The following is a 16,234-nucleotide window of genomic DNA, read 5'->3' as shown; positions in this document are numbered from 1 at the left end:
TTCAGCTGACTGTGATGCCTAAAAATGGAGTCTAGGCAGGCAGATCACTATGGTTAGGGACACAGCCATTAACAGCGGATGGTGGTGTTACGTAAACTCCATGGCAAAAGTGTTTGTGTCAGTTCTGCATGAGTCTGCTCTATTCCAGGTGTTCTCCTCAGGATGACAGTACTATGAGCTTCCCATGTATTCAAGAGAACAAGACCAAGAGAGAAACAAAAGCGGACCAGCAGTGTGTTACCAATAAAGTATGTCATTTAAATCCACGACACCACTAAAGGTAAGATAATCTCTACGTTTGTAAGAATACGGGAAGTTTGTAGGCACAAGGCGATACATATTTTTTGGCGTGCTGTCCTCCTATATTAAATTTCTTTCAAGCCCGTCACTCTGAAGTAATTAAGAGTGCTTTTTGGAGAGAAGTCTATCCATCATTTAGTTTCGTTATTCATAATGACAGGCATGTTATCCATCTACATAACATTCCTACGCGACGCGTCAAAACTAGAATGCTCTCAATATAATCAAATAATTTGTCCGAAAACTCTCGCGCTTGCTAGATTATAAAGGGAGCGTCCTAGATTGTCGCTCGCAGTGAGTAAAGGCAAAGACTATGGTGTAGCTGATGAGTTGTTTGTCTAATCTTTTGTTTGTTAGTAACGCAATCACGGGTTAGTCTTTGCACTGGCTGTTCCCTATGGTTGTTCCCTGTCGAAAACACTGGAACATCAACTTGAAACTGACATTTTTGCTCTGTTCACATTGTCCGACTTTTATTCGAGTATAAAAGTCAATGGCCCGATAAAAATAATAATAGAACATTTTGTTATTGTACTGACTGACATTGAAACTTGTCCATTGACTCATTTGCTTCTTGTAGGCTACTGCATTTTATTGATTCTTTAAAGGCCTTAATTAGGCAAATTCATTTTTGAATGTCTCCCACCAAAAAGCATTTTGACCTTTTTATACTTGCACGAATTTAGAGTTTATACAAGTAGAGTTTTAGTTAATACTTGTATATTATGATTATGAATAGGCTACATTTGTTGTGTTAGGGATGAAGAGTAGCACATTTAAAGGTTCACCCAAAAATGAAAATTCTGTCATTAATTACTCACCCTGATGTTGTTCCAAACCCTTAAGACTTTCGTTCTTCTTCGGAACACAAATGAAGATCTTTTTGATGAAATCTGAGAGCTTTCTGTAGCCTACTCTCCATTGACAGCTACACAACTACCAATTTGACGCTTCAAAAGTTCATAAAGACATCGTAAAACTAGTCGAGCGATTTAGTCCACATTTTCTGAAGAGACACGATCGCTTTATGTGACGAACAGATTACATTTATGCTTTTATTCACATACAAACATTCATCAACGCACACATCAGGTATGGTAAACAGAAGCTCAATCAATTTTGCTTGCAGTGCAAGAATCAGTGATGTTCATTCTCATGTTACGCAGCACGTTTGAGCTTCCGCAAGAACCAATGAGGTTCATTCTCGTGTTACGCAGCATATTTGAGCTTCAGCAAGAGGTTTGTTCTTGAGCTTCTGTTAATGTTCGCTGATCAATGTTTATATGTGAATAAAAGCCTAAATTAAATCTGTTCATCATATAAAGCAATCATGTCTCTTCAGAAAATTTGGACTAAACCACTCAATTCATATGGATTAGTTTTACGATCTCTTTATGAACTTTTTGAAGCGTCAAAGTGTCAGTTGCGTAGCTGTCTAAGGAGGAACAGAAATCTCTTAGATTTCATCAAAAAGATCTTCATTTGTGTTCCGAAGATGAACGAAAGTCTTACGGGTTTGGTACGACACGAGGGTGAGTAATGACAGAATTAAAAATTTTGGGTGAACTAACCCTCCAATGTTTTGAGTGATTGATTTATATAAAAATGTACTTATTTGAATAACAATTTTAAGTGTACTACAAGATAATGGTGCATGTAAAATCTGCTTTAATGGAATATTTATCTTTCATGACATTATTGTATGACCGTGTCACCATATTGCTGTGCTGGGATGTGACAACAATACTAGTTGAAACTCTTGTTTCTGTCGATAAAGAGAGATACTGCTGTTTACTTACCTGACCAGAGATGACATTGTAGTTTGCTATCTTTCAATTGCTATCTACATTTTTGTTTTCATCAAAAGAGAATTGTAAGACACTTTGGTTTTGCTTGTTTATTGAAAAAATGTTTACCTAAAATTTTATTTGACATGTCAATTGTCATTAGCTTTTTCAAATTAAGTTAGGTACATAACACCCAGACTTTATATGCAATCGTTTGAAAAGGCATTATTGTCAATTTAGGTATTTTATTTTGATATGCTGTCACTAACACATTGAATATGAACCACAGGTTTAATTTATGTTAACACACAAAAGGCATGACAAACAAGCTGGTATGGAAAATACATTTTAGGTCACGACTGAAACTGATGAAGCTTTTTTCTTTGTAATATATATATATATATATTTTTTTTTTCAGTTAGTAGTTGGGCTGGTCAGCTAGCTTTCCAGTTTTATGCCATTATTATCCAGAACCTCCTTGCCATGTTTGAGGAGCAAGTGTATGTTCTGTTGTCCTATTTTATGATCCAATTATAGGATTTTTGAATGATGTTGGGTAATGTAGTCTGCTGTTCAATGTGGCTTAATTCACATTCCTTTAGGCTGCCCTTTTTAAGTGCAAAATGATTCCATGATGATTGTTTTGTTTTTACGTTTCATTGGTTTTGTTTGACCTAAATACCTTCATAAAAAGTAAAAATGTTCTGTAAGTTGAAAATACACTTACAAGGCAATGTGCTCCAAAACAGTCAGCTAAAGGTGAAATGTTTTGACTAAACCGACAAGGTAAAATATAACCTATGGTCTAAATGCTATTATCAGAAGAGGATATAAGTAGCGCTCGGGTCTGCTGAATATAAAGTGACAGTAATTATGGTATTACTTAGTTGAAAGCTTGAAGCTGAAACTTGAGGGAAAGAAAAAGCAGTATGGATAAAAAATTGAAAAGAGTTTTATTCCCTGTTTAGGGGTTATGGGTGTATGTAGTGTACACCTTACTTGTATGTGTTGGGAACTTGATTTTTCATAGTTGTAAATAAAACAGATTATTGGAGTAGCCTAAGTTTTACCATTACAGTCTTTCAATCTTTAGCAATTTCTGAGCGAAATTCTTTTTGACTTTTTTCAAAGTAAATCATACACCTTTTTTTCAGTGGTTACAGGTCAGTTTTATACATATGGAAAATTAATATAAAATGTAATGATTACTTTGGTCATTTCATAAATAGTTATTAGGGATGCTTTGATATTGAAATTCTGGCTAATGATTATACTGATAAATGGCAGATAATAAAATTCAATACAGTATTTATAGATCAATCCTTTTAATGGCACAATATGTAATTTTCGCTGGTAGAGGTCGCTTATTTAAAAAAAACAAAGGCATAGCTTGATGATGCCTTGATTTCGCGGGATCATAGGAGTTGTTGTCTTCACTAGAGCGGGACTGTTTTCTTCATCCCGCGCCCGCCGAATTTCTGACCATTACCGCCCGCTCCCGCAACGTATGTGTTACACTCCCGCCCGCTTCCGCAATATGTATGTCCACTCCCGCCCGCACCTGCAAAACTCTTGAGAATTTATTCCCGCACAATAATAGAGATGCATTGATTTTGTGTCTAATCCCGTCCCGCCGGAAAAAACATGTATTTGTATTGCTATTATTGAAGAGATTCATGGGGTTGTTTGTTTCGTTTCCCTGGCCGGCATGTATTCTGGACACATACACACAGGACAATGGAGGAAATCGAGTGTATGCTGTTTTTGGATGGTTTTGTTTTTGTTTTTGCTGTTTTTATTCAGGATACTCCGTCTGGCGCGTGCAATGATGACGCAGTGAATAGTGATGATTCTCTCTGATCAGCAGTCTGCCGTGTTTTCACGTCACATTTTAGTATCGCCTCAGCTCGTTTAGAACCTCGCCGGAGGTGGTACGAAAAAAAAGTACCTGGAAGCAGATACAGTTACAACTTTTACACAGTGGAAAACCAAACAAAGGCGAGGCGAGTCGATCCGAGCCGAGGCGAGCTGGTACTGTGTAGTGGAAAAGTGCCATTATTGACATCTCCATCATGTCGCTAGGCTACTTCCCGATCCCGCAGTGTTTTTTTTTTAGCCGCCCATTCCCGCCCGCAGCAAAGTTCAAACCGCCCGCTCCCGCGAGATTTGCGTTGGGTCGCGGCGGGACTCAATCCCAATGTAGCCCTCTAGTCTTCACCTCTACAGCCAGTGGAAAAGAATCCGACGGGACTCGGGCAGAAATCATATTCATGGATGAGCTAATGTATTAAAGTTTTATTGACATTACTGTAGTATGAAGCAGGCTGGGGCTGAAAGCCGCTGGAGTGGAACGAGGCGTAGGAGCGATTGCTAATGAAGACAAGCTTTTATTATGCCGCCTATGGCCGCTTCTGCTTCTTCCGGTCATGGGTATGTGGGGTAACGCAGCGTTGTTTTATCATATTAGATACATTTCAGTGTGTTGAAAGTTATGTTACAATGCTACTCTGTGCGTTCGCTACTATGCGGCTACTATATGAGACACTTGTTGCACACTGCAGTGAGCTAGATCGATATTAGGCATGGTAAAACATTGTACTCGCGGTAAATCAAGAAAAACGATATTTAACAATAAAACTAACTGTGTTGAGCTACATAACAATGATTCGTTTTCTGTCGATTAATGTATCCAAACAGTTGTCTAATGAAACACATGATATATTAAAGCATTTTTGGTGTTTCCATGGTTTCCAAAAAATAAAACCTGGAAATCGATGTCATTGATAGGCGACGCACGGACACGGTCCGTCTCTTGGTTAAAATTGCTTATTTCTCTGTATTTAAACATTCTTGGAAATATTTGGGATAATTTAAGTACACAAGTCAAAAAATATATAACATTGTTCTTGTGGTTTTTAGATATAGTAATCCAAAAATCTTACATATTGTGCCTTTAAATTCTACGAGTGAATTTAGACATCAAAACATTATAATGTACAGTATGGAAAAATGGATATTCATGTTAGTTTGCTGAAGATTACGTTTGACAGTATGTGAAATTATTAGTGATTTAAAGATTAATTTGTAGGCATTAAATTAATCTAAATCAAATCTAAATATGTATCAAACATCGACAGTACTGATAGGAACAGATATATCATGATTAAATGTCAAACAATTTTGAGATATAGAAATAGTTTCCTTTTTCACTCTTCCTATTTTCATTGTCAAGTGCACTTAGTACAGATCAGTCTCTCACTGAATCAATTCGACTCATGTTTAACATGAATTATCACCTCTTGGGAAAAAGAAATCCATCAAATATACGTATGCATGATTAGGATTTTTCACTGAACAGATCATCAGTGATATCCCATTACAGACGGCAGCCTATGTGCAGCAAATTGACTTTTAGATTAATGGTCCATAACCCCTTTTACCAAATTTGTACAACATGGAGAATAACAGGGCCGCCTCATCTCATCTCGTTGCACATCAAATCTAAACATTTGACATGGAGAATTGGATTTAAAAAGACAAAGTTGTAATGATTACACAACGGCTTCACTGTATTGATATGCTTTACAAGTGGAGATACAGAGTGTACACTAGTTTATCTTTAAAGCATTGATTATTTTGCTGATACAAACAAGATATAAAGAAATAGCCTTTATAGATTTAATAAAATCATTTTGCTGCTGGTAATATAAACGTCTTCTAGTGGGACTCGGGGACAAAGTCACATACAGAATTAGAACCAAGCAGAGCCTCCAAATTCCTGTGATGCACAGGTCCATTTTCTTTGGCATATGTGTAGAAGCAAGTTCCATTGTCCATCCATTAGGTATGCACTCTATATATTGGTGCCATATCAGTTATTAAATGATATTAGAGATTTAATTATTATAATTTTGATATTGTATAATTGTACAGGCACATTTCCCCTATTTTTACATTTAGATTACCTTTGCCGTCATTAAATGCTCACCTAAAGCTAATCTTTATAAAAAAACGAATAATTTAATAACACTGCTAAATGTTATGTCTAACATTTAATAACACTGTTATAATGTTGTGAAGCGTAAATTCATGTGTAGCATTTAAAATGGTTGATCTTAAAGGGGTCATGACATGAGAAATCAAACTTCCGTTGATCTTTTGACATATAAGAGGTCTTTGTACCATTTAAAAATCCTGCAAGTTTCATATTAAAGCGCCTTCCTCATTATAAACAAAGCGTTTATTTAACCCTTTGAAGCATACGATCACACCGGTGTGATTAGAACTTTCAGTACATCACGAAACATGACAACATTCATTTCCATCAAGAGGTGCATCAAGTTTAGGTCAAGATCTTGTATTGCAAGAGTCAAGCGATCTGTAAAGTCTACTTGAGCACATCCCAAAGACTTTCAATGAATATAAAGGGGACCTATTATGCCCCTTTTTATAAGATGTAATATAAGTCTCAGGTGTCCCCAGAATGTGTCTGTGAAATTTCAGCTCAGAATACCCCACAGATCATTTATTATACCAAGTTGTAAATGTCCATTTTTGAGTGGAAGGGAAAAACTTGCTGTTTTCGTGCATGTATCTTTAAATGCAAATGAGCTGCTGTTCCCTGCCCGCTCGTGCCTCGGATACTCTGCCGAAAAATTGTAACTTCTGTTTGGTTTTGATTATCATCTCTATCACTGTCATGCTGTCCGTTTTAAACTTCAAGTCTAAACTTAAAATCTAAACTTCTGATGTATGGTTTTCTGAGCACACACATCCGAAGCGATTTCTGTGATCGTAAACAGCAAGTAAAGAAATAGCATGTGTGTATTAGATCTGTGTATTAAAGTGAAAGCAGCGTAATATACAGTACCTACTGCTATATATGCTGTTAATAGGAATCATACAAAAAAGAAAAACAGATAATAGCCTTTTTATAGTTCCTAGAATTATTGGCGGAAGTACCCGCTTTTTGGCTAGGAACGATTTTAGTTCTAGGAACTCCATTTGGGGGAACTAAATTAGCTCCTACTTCAGAGTACGGTCTAAACCAGCACTATAGGAACTATCAGTGACGTAAGTGTACGCTGATTGGCCGAACGCACGCTAAACACCAGCACCCGCCATTTTTAAAAAGCTGTGTTTACAGCCTATATATTTACTCCACCAACTAACTCTACGAACATGGAAAACAGTGATAGATGGACCTCTCAGCCTTTATGCTAAAGAGAAAATCCAACACAACTTTGAAGGGGACCAAGCGAAACATGATTATGTATTTCTGCTCAGCTATCGACATTGGACATCAACCTCACGACAAACGCTAATACTTTTTCATATACTGTCTACTTTCGTAATAGCGTATTAGACAGGACTGTTAAACAGATCGTAAACTAATGAAGAAGACGGAGAATGTGAGTGCTGTGTGCTCAGGCTCTGGTTTTCTCAGCGCTGTCAAAATAAATGTCCACCGTACCTTAAAAAAAAGTCACAACAAGCACATCTTACGTCACTTCAGAGTTGCTACTGGCGGTACGAATGCAACCAGGAAAATGGCCCTAGGGCAACATTCGTTTTCGGGGAACCACCCTGGTGGCTATTTCCTGCTTCCTGGTGTGAAAGGGGCTAATCAATCACTGCTCTTGATTAAATAACTTTAGTCGCTTTAATAAGAATACATTTCTTGAATGCTGCTGTTAAATGTTCTGATGAGGAGATAAACATGGTGGACTGTGTACAGCTCACTCAGGGCTGGTCTATGCTAATAGGACAGAGTCTGTCAGCAGCCGTTTGCATAGAAACTGCAAACGGCTTATTTTGAAACACTGCTTATGATTTATGGGGATATAAAAAAAAGATTCTACCATTGTAGGGTGGTTGTGTACACACACTGCCGACACACATTAATGTTCAAACACCATGTAAAACTAAATTTTGCATAATAGTTCATGTGTGAAAATAATTTTTCATGCTCCTCCCAACCATTCTTACACAATCTGAGCCTTATGAATCTGGACATTGTCATCCTGGAATATGGCTATGATACGTCTTTGTAAATTTGTTAAGAAATTAAAAGTTACACACTCCATCAATTAGGGTTAGAAGAACTGTTGCCAAACATATAACATGCTACAAACATAACATTTAATCACTGCAATAATCACTGCAGTATAATGATTCCAATTTTTGCACAAAAAAACTTTATTAACATTATAAGTGAACCTCAAGGAACATTAAAATAATAAAAAACAAAATCCATGTCACGACCCCTTTAAATTGTAGTTTAAAAAAATGTATTTAGAAAACCAACTGCTGAACTGGTCCATTTATTAGTTCTCGCCATAACATTAGATAATTATCGTCCAATCATATCAGCCAGAATTTCAGTATCAGTGCATCACTACCTACAATGTACCTTGAATGTTGCACAGTTTGACCATGAGAAAGTCAAGACTTGTTGATAATCTTCCTTCCGTTTCCAAAAACTGTTAAACCTGTTTAACTGATTGGAAAATTTAATTTTGCCCTGAAAAAATCTAATCTGACCAGATAAACCAACACTTCATGCTTTGTTTCAAATGTTTGAATCATCTTCCTCCTCATGCAAATTTAAGAATCATTTACAAACAGTTCTTTGAACAGTACTAAAATGTGTACAAAATGTCAGCTGACTAATCATTGATGACTAATTGTTGTTTTCCCTTGAGGGCAATGTACTGAACGCTGTTCATGGAAACCTATAGAGATGCAGTATCTCACTAGTGACACTATATGAAACAAATGTAGCGTATTTATTTGGATAATTTAGGGTGAGATTGCAGTTATGTCAGTTACAGACTCACAAAGGCTCAAATGTCCCTTCTTCTCATCCCATGATGAAATCCCCAAAGGCAAGACATTCTTCAGACTGCATCAAAAGTACTTTGATTACAGTATTTCTATTTGAATGAAGACACTGTGGAATGTTCTTCATTACCTTCAGGACATGTGTCCCATAGATTTCCAGCTCACATATGCTTGACGTGGAAGAGTCGTTTCATGTGGCTAATCTTAAACCCATCAGACACGTCCTGGTCCTGTGCCAGAGCCACAGCTGTGAAATTTACTGGTCTGTTCGAGGAGAGAACTGGGGGTAAAAGTGGCCACTGAAACCAGATTCAGCTGTTTTGAGGGTTTGCAGCTGTGGTCGACGTGAAGGGGTTGAAGCCCTGGTCTATTATCACTGCTAAAATGTTTATGTTAAAAGGCTGATAAAGCCTGTTCATGAGCCATGCTAAAATCTTCCAAGCCAGACCTCAGGCTTCCCCTGAAGCTTGTAGAGCACATGGTCTCCAAAATCACAGATGGCAACACCCAGCGTGCGAGAACACAAGATTGAGCCTCTATTGTTGTTTGTGCTGGTTGTTACACAGCTGGAAATCCAGTCAAACTATTGTTGATTTTTTTTTCTCTCAGAAAGCATCTAACGGTGTTGATTCTTCACTGTAATTTTAACAAGATTTGTCATAGGAGTGTATTCTGAGAAGAAGAAAAAAACATCCCTTGCGCTTTCCTGGGCACTTTGCCCTGTGTCTTTCATGCTTTTGAAGACAGACACTTTAACAACTAACAAGAGTTTGACTTCCTGTGTTCTGTCAGTTCAGTGGCAACAAACTGTCATCTGAGAGTCTGAACTTACACGAGCAAACAAATTAACATGCTGTGTACATCCAAAGTCTCTTTATGGTTTCTTAAGATATATTGAAAGATCTTTTATGCTCTTTTCATGGCAATAGTGTACAGCTAAAGAACACCACGTTGTTACACTTGAAAACAACGTTAGCCTACATCAAATTAACTTTAATTGATTGTGGAAATGGGTTTCCCTTAAAGTCACCATGAAATCAAAATTGACATCTAATTTTTTATGGAATATTGCAATATTGATTATAAATTATTTGTCTGTGCACACCTTTAAAAAAAAAAAAAATTCAAGTACCCTCATAATCTTTGATCAAAATAACTCCCCCTCCCTCTTGCAACGACATCTCTTCTCTTCTCTGATGACGTGTTTACTGGCGTAAGGGTGGGACAACCTGTCACTCATATGACATCACAGCAATAGCAAACCACGACCATCCAATCAATTCCCCAGGGAAAAAAATCAAGTCCCACTCTAAATTTTTTCTTGTTCGAGACACTGTTTCACTTGGATATACATCACAACAGGGAAGAAAAGACTATTGTAACTTTCGTTTCATGCTGACTTTAACAATAACTGTGATCTTAGTTATACCTTATGTAGTGGAAACTAAACCATGTTCATTTTTCAAGTAAATTGATCAATGATAACAATATTTTTTTCAGATATGTAAGATCTCACTAGATTTTAAGAAGTGTAAAAAAGAAAAAAGTGTAAAAAAAAATCCTGTTAAACGTATAGTAAAAAAAAACAAAAAAAAAACAGCAGCTGTGGTTGCAGAATGGCATATTGGTACCTAAATTGCACCACTTCTAACCGCATTTCATTATATAATGTTAATATATGAATATACTTGATTATCAAAATTTGTCTTTTACCTTATAATGTATAGTAACAACCATAATAATACAAGTGGTGCAATAGAAAACCACATTAGGAATCATCGTAAGTAGCCTGTCCATAAAACATGGCCAATACAGAAATGGTGCGCAGGATCAACAAAATGCCATCAAGGTGTAATATGCAATGAACATTAACTAACAGAAGATGTAACAAAACTCCCTAATGTACATTACTGATAACAAAAATGAGAAGAATTAAATTATTTATATAAACTTTAATCCTATTTGATGTCCCGCAGGGACTTCTGGGAATGACCTTTTACTGTTTTAATATGGCAATTCATGTTTTTGTTTGCAAAAACCATACATTTGACAGTATTTTACAGTAAAATGATATATAATGTTAATCCATTTACGTTTTAACAGGGTTTTTATTTTTTTTACAGTTTATTTTTCTGTAACAATTCCTAGCAGTTTTTTTTTCTTTTTTTTTTTCATTCATGAGTCAGTGGGACTGAATATTAGCAAATCTGGTTATACAATCATGCTGTTCATTTAGAGAGCCAAATTTTTAGAGCCACTGATATTAAAGTTTGCATATTTTTCACATCAGTAGAGGGGTCATTGGAGAGCTAGATGCCATCTTTTTATTACAACCCTTCAGCTTTTCTCATTTGAGTGTGATTATATATTGATTAGAGAATTAGATTTTATTAGATAATATTGGACTTCACATCAAGTCATCGTCCTGTGAAACCCTTGTATTTATGTTCCTTTTGTTCAGTTTGCCTTTGATTGTCATACACAGATGTCATTAGGTGTAATGTTATCAAGATCCTTAAGATATTTGTAAAAGATAAATGTGGCAGTGTATCTTGAATATCTTTCAAGTACTTTGACTGTAGAACTGTTGCACAGATGGCATTAAAGAAAAGTAAAAGCTCAAGTAGTTCAAAACTTATATGTTCTGTCCCATGTGTTTTGCTCCGTTGTTTTATTGGTTTGTTGAGTAAACATAATTTTTAAATCTGCAGTAATGAACAGTGATAATGGTCATTTAGTTTGGTTTAATCGATTAATCTAAAAGTGTGTTTTTCTCTACAATAATTGCTGTTAGAAGCAGAACTGGTTTTGGCTTTTTGTCAATGTCTAGACAACCTGGAGACCAATGATTTCACTTTATTGCGCATGTCTTTTAAAATGAGTTTTTATTTAGTAAGGCCTGCATGCATAAAAAGTAAATTAGGCCTATAAATCTTTCATAAAATCACTATAAATGTCTTCTGCCACTTTTGTCCTGGAATGAATGCTGCTGTATATGTACATCTGGAAGTTCATGACAGTTCAATTTCTTCTGTGAATGAATGCCACCAGTATACTTAAAAATCTTGCATTAATGTGGAAGTTGACAGAGAGGAGCAGCTGAGGCAAATTTAGGAAGCAATTTCTCCGAAAGCTTCACTTTAGTGCTCTGAAATGGAGTAAACTCTGAGTAGCTAAACTGGCAGAAGGTCGCTCAGTGGACAGTGAACTCTTGGACAATGTGTTAGTGTCAGTATCAGACTGTGCCTCTGCACTCTTGGTGTGATGACGCAGTGGGTTAACATTAACGCCTTTTCATCCTCTTCTCAGTGAATTCACTGCTTTTCAAATGCCAGTGTGCAAATGAACCCATGGTACCAGTGTGCTCATGGCCACCTGAGCTGATAGAGCTTCATTTCTTTCGAGTATTTTTGTATTTCTCATAACAGCTGATGTGTAACTCCTATCATGTAAATTTGAAAAAACAGGGTTAATAATGTATGTATTTGGATTTACAATAGTACTCAAGTAAAACCCAAAAATACTCAGAACTTTACACCTCTGCATATAGAAGGATACTAAAATAAACTAATGTTTTAGTTGACTTTTTTGTGTTTGAATTTTGTTTACCAATTTCGATACTGATATGCAGAACTTAATTGATCTTTATAGGGAAATTCAAAAGAGTAATTTCCTCTTGTTGGCATCAATGACATACGTACGACCAAGCTTTAATCGTAGTCCTTTGCTTTACCATCTGATCTATCAAAGGCAGTGAGCGTCTGTTAAATGAGGGTGAATTATGTGAGTTAAATAGCCTATTTGAAATAGTTTTTTCTCTCTCGTTAAATCAACATGAAAACGCATTTCAAGTAGCGTAGGATAATCACGTTCATTAGAAGGCCAAGCTGAAGGCTGATCTGCTGGAGAAACATCTTTACTTTGAGGTTTATGCTATGAGCTTGTGTCAGTGTAAAATGAGATTTGCTTGCAGTGTTGATTGTTACCTCCGTTCAGTTGTTTTTTGTTAGAGTTTTCTGTTTTAAATGACAGACGGAAATTTGATACGACACAGACAATTGCTTTAATCGTAAAGCAGAAAATCACTGTTTCGCTTTCTAAAGCTTTTTCCACTCAAGATACTAATGGGCTTGGTCTAAGAAGGGTCTAATATTTCCTCCCACTTTTTATTTCTAAGATTTATGTCATAGCTTCGGCTGTGTTTGCCATCCTGCCACATGCAGTGTGTTTTAAAAGCTCTCTGATTAAAACGGCATAATCAACAGGATAACCAGACATTTTAGGGACCGTTCATTTAACATCTCTATTTGATACCCTATCTTATCTGAGACATTGCAGCCTCAGAGGAAGAATCTTTGAGCATGAGATCCTAGTTAATGTTTCATTGTGTGTGTTAAGATCTGGCCTCAAGCAAGTTTTGTGAAGATTTGTATAGTGCTTTTCTATTTGATCTGTTGAGCTTATTAGTCTAAGTATGCAAATTCCATTCATTTTTCTGAATGGTATTAAACGCATCAATTTATATGTACAAAATGGAAGCTTTTGAGTATTTTTTGCAGCGTTTCTCTCAGATTAGCCTTTGTAGGACCTTGAAGCTTTTGTCCTCCTGTAGAGATTCTATCTATACATGATTATCATTATGGATTGCTCAAAGAGCTCTCAAGCATATCAACTTTGCATGTAGCTTCATATACCCACACGTGTATTCTTAATACTCATTGGATATTTATCTACATTAATTTCTTTCAGACGTCATATCTTCATTACAGTTAGCATTTTTGTGAAGTTTTCAAGCTTAAATCATTAAGTGTTGTTTATGTAACTTAAAGCTTAGTGTAAATATCATCCTTCTGTGTTGGTTATCTTAGAAAAATAGTGTTTTGTTCAGGCTGCAGCTGTAAAACTTCAGCTACTTCCCCATCAATTTACAGTGCTGTCTTCAGCTCCATTTTCCTTCATCCTTCTATTGAACTACTTTCAAGAGAAAGCAAATGCACACCAAATCTATTGTATTAGTATTTCTTTAGCAACAACAGCATCCAGATATTATACACTTCAAGACATTGTAACGTTTCAAGACATTTATACACAAAACATTGACTTTAAGGCATTAAGACCATGACTCAATTTAATTGTACATTTTTGCGAATTCGGTTCATATACAGGAACAAGTAAGGAGAAGTACACCATAAGAAAAAATTCTCTGGAAAAACAGATAATGTCCTGGCAGAAGATTACCAGTACTTTTTCCATCGAGTTTACGGACATTTCCTTTGACCATAAAACAGTTTAATACAGTCATTTAAAATACAGGTAAAACACCTGTGAAAAAACAATACAAGGAAGTTCTGTGCATGGACTTTTCTTAGAGTGTATGTTGGAGATTTGGATTTAGATTTTTATTAATGTCTAACACACTATTCAATAATATCTTGGTTTAATAACAAAACATTATTTGTGAACTTGTTTTAGTAATTATGTGGAAGTAGTAGTAGTACTGAACAAACTAAACACATAGCGACACTTTTTTCTCACACGGAAATCCATAAATCTCATGCATATGAAAGGCATTAAGGTGCATTCTTTAAACAAACATCAGTGAGTGTGAGAGTTTAAGTAACATTTCTCTGTGGTATATGGGGACACTAAGGGCCATTCCGTGTCAAATCAACCAAATTTGGGAAACTTCAGTTCATTTTTTTTATTTTGTTCATCTGTAGAAAGACAAACATAAATGGTGATGAAAGCCAAAATATTAAATGTCATGGATGTATTTACTGAGTAATCCACTGTTTTAAGGGGTAGTTTTTATGACAGTTTTGAGGGGCAGTTTTAATGACAGTTTTTACATGAGATTTGGAGCCAAATTACAGGGGGTAAAAATGACTTTAGAAAGACATTATTTTGTTTTTTCATAGAGATTGGTAGGTCTATTAGTAAAATCTGTTTACTTTTGCAATCTTGGTTGCGTTATATGCCAACGGTGACAGTAAAAAAAATGTGAAAAAGCACTTTTTGCCTCGAGTTTGAATGCCAGTAACTCAAGAAGAATTAAAGGTATCTCAATATCCTTCTGTTCTGCTTCTTAACAAACTTTCCTTTTAATATCTTCATTTTAAAGGCCCTCGATGGTTCAACCTCTGGTTGATTTGACACGGAATGACTCTAAATCATTATTCAGCTGAAATTGTGTTCTAAAACCATAAAATAGGATTAGTGATTGTAGGCGATGTCTTTTACAGTGTAATTTGTTTATATTAGCCTGAGTACTTGTTTTCACATGCATCGCACATTAAAGAGGCGACGACCTAAGCTTGACAAACATTCTGTAATGGTCAAAAGGTCAAAAACCAACCAGTTTGAATTAGATTTGAATATGGAAGTAGAGCTTGTTCCTGGAAATAGGAGTAAAAGCATTAAGTCACCACATGTGAGTAATTAGCCTATAATCTTTTAAAACTAGAAGTCGTGCCTAGACAGCTCTGATAACCCCATGCGAACTTTTTTCCCTTTGCCAATTATTTCATTATCTAGTTTCTGAGTATTGCTGATGATGAGATAGTCCAAGGCTGTCCATTATGTAATAGCTGTTGATCCAAGGGACTTGCTCGCTGCGTGAGACCAAGCACTGACCAACAGTGAGTTTTACGGAGTGATGGGGTCTAAATCTCAGCCGATGCCTGTCATTTTTGCATTTTTCATCACTCAACTACCTGAGTGATGCCAACGAGACCTCGTCCCAGCGCAGCAGCGGCTCTCACGAATGCAGCGCATGAATATTATCTCGAGCAGCACGCTACTTCGGAAGTAGGTCACCGATTAAACGTGTCTTGTCAGCTGTGTGTGCTCCCCTCGTTTCATTTCACTGTTGAACATCGATATTGTTGTAATAGCCCAACAACAAGAGCCTCGTTGCTCGCGGAATGTGATTATTTGATCGGGAATACAGCGGAGTGAGTGGATGACGAGGTAAATGAAGGATTACTAATCTGTTTTATCTTGGTTATGCGCTTTTCTCTCGCGATCGCTCTCTCCTCTAGTGGGGAAATAGCTTGAAATATGACATGATTCGTAATCATTGCTGTATGAATTCGGTTCGAGAGACGCTTTTTAGTTAGACTTGCGAAAACTGTTCTTTTATCGTGCTCTGGATACCATCGCGAAGCTCGGAAATTTCGGCAGGGACCTAACGTTACCGAGCGCTACCCGCTTCGGCGTTTGATTCTCACGGTTGGCCGTTTAGTGTCATTTTCAGCACTGACATTAATTGCTCGGTTTCGAGTTGACCGTGATGGTTCGGTTTC

The 16,234-nt window shown here is 36.4% G+C and overlaps 1 protein-coding gene across 3 annotated transcripts in view; it reads left to right on the top strand.

The window, feature by feature from the left end:
- Positions 1-76: 76 nt before the first annotated feature.
- The window catches only part of bahd1 (bromo adjacent homology domain containing 1), a 31,342-nt gene continuing 15,184 nt past the window's right edge, over positions 77-16,234 (top strand). The window contains exon 1 of one of the 3 annotated variants that reach the window (XM_079853496.1): positions 77-280. The gene's annotated coding sequence lies outside the window, so the exon portion shown is untranslated. Of the gene's footprint in view, positions 281-15,490; positions 15,900-16,234 lie in introns of those variants that run through there. The other 2 variants (XM_079853497.1, XM_079853498.1) reach the window with 2 other exon arrangements.

Source organism: Squalius cephalus (genome assembly GCF_949319135.1).
Source record: "Squalius cephalus genome assembly, chromosome: 20".
NCBI lineage: Eukaryota > Metazoa > Chordata > Actinopteri > Cypriniformes > Leuciscidae > Squalius > Squalius cephalus.
This window is presented reverse-complemented; position numbering and strand designations above follow the sequence as displayed.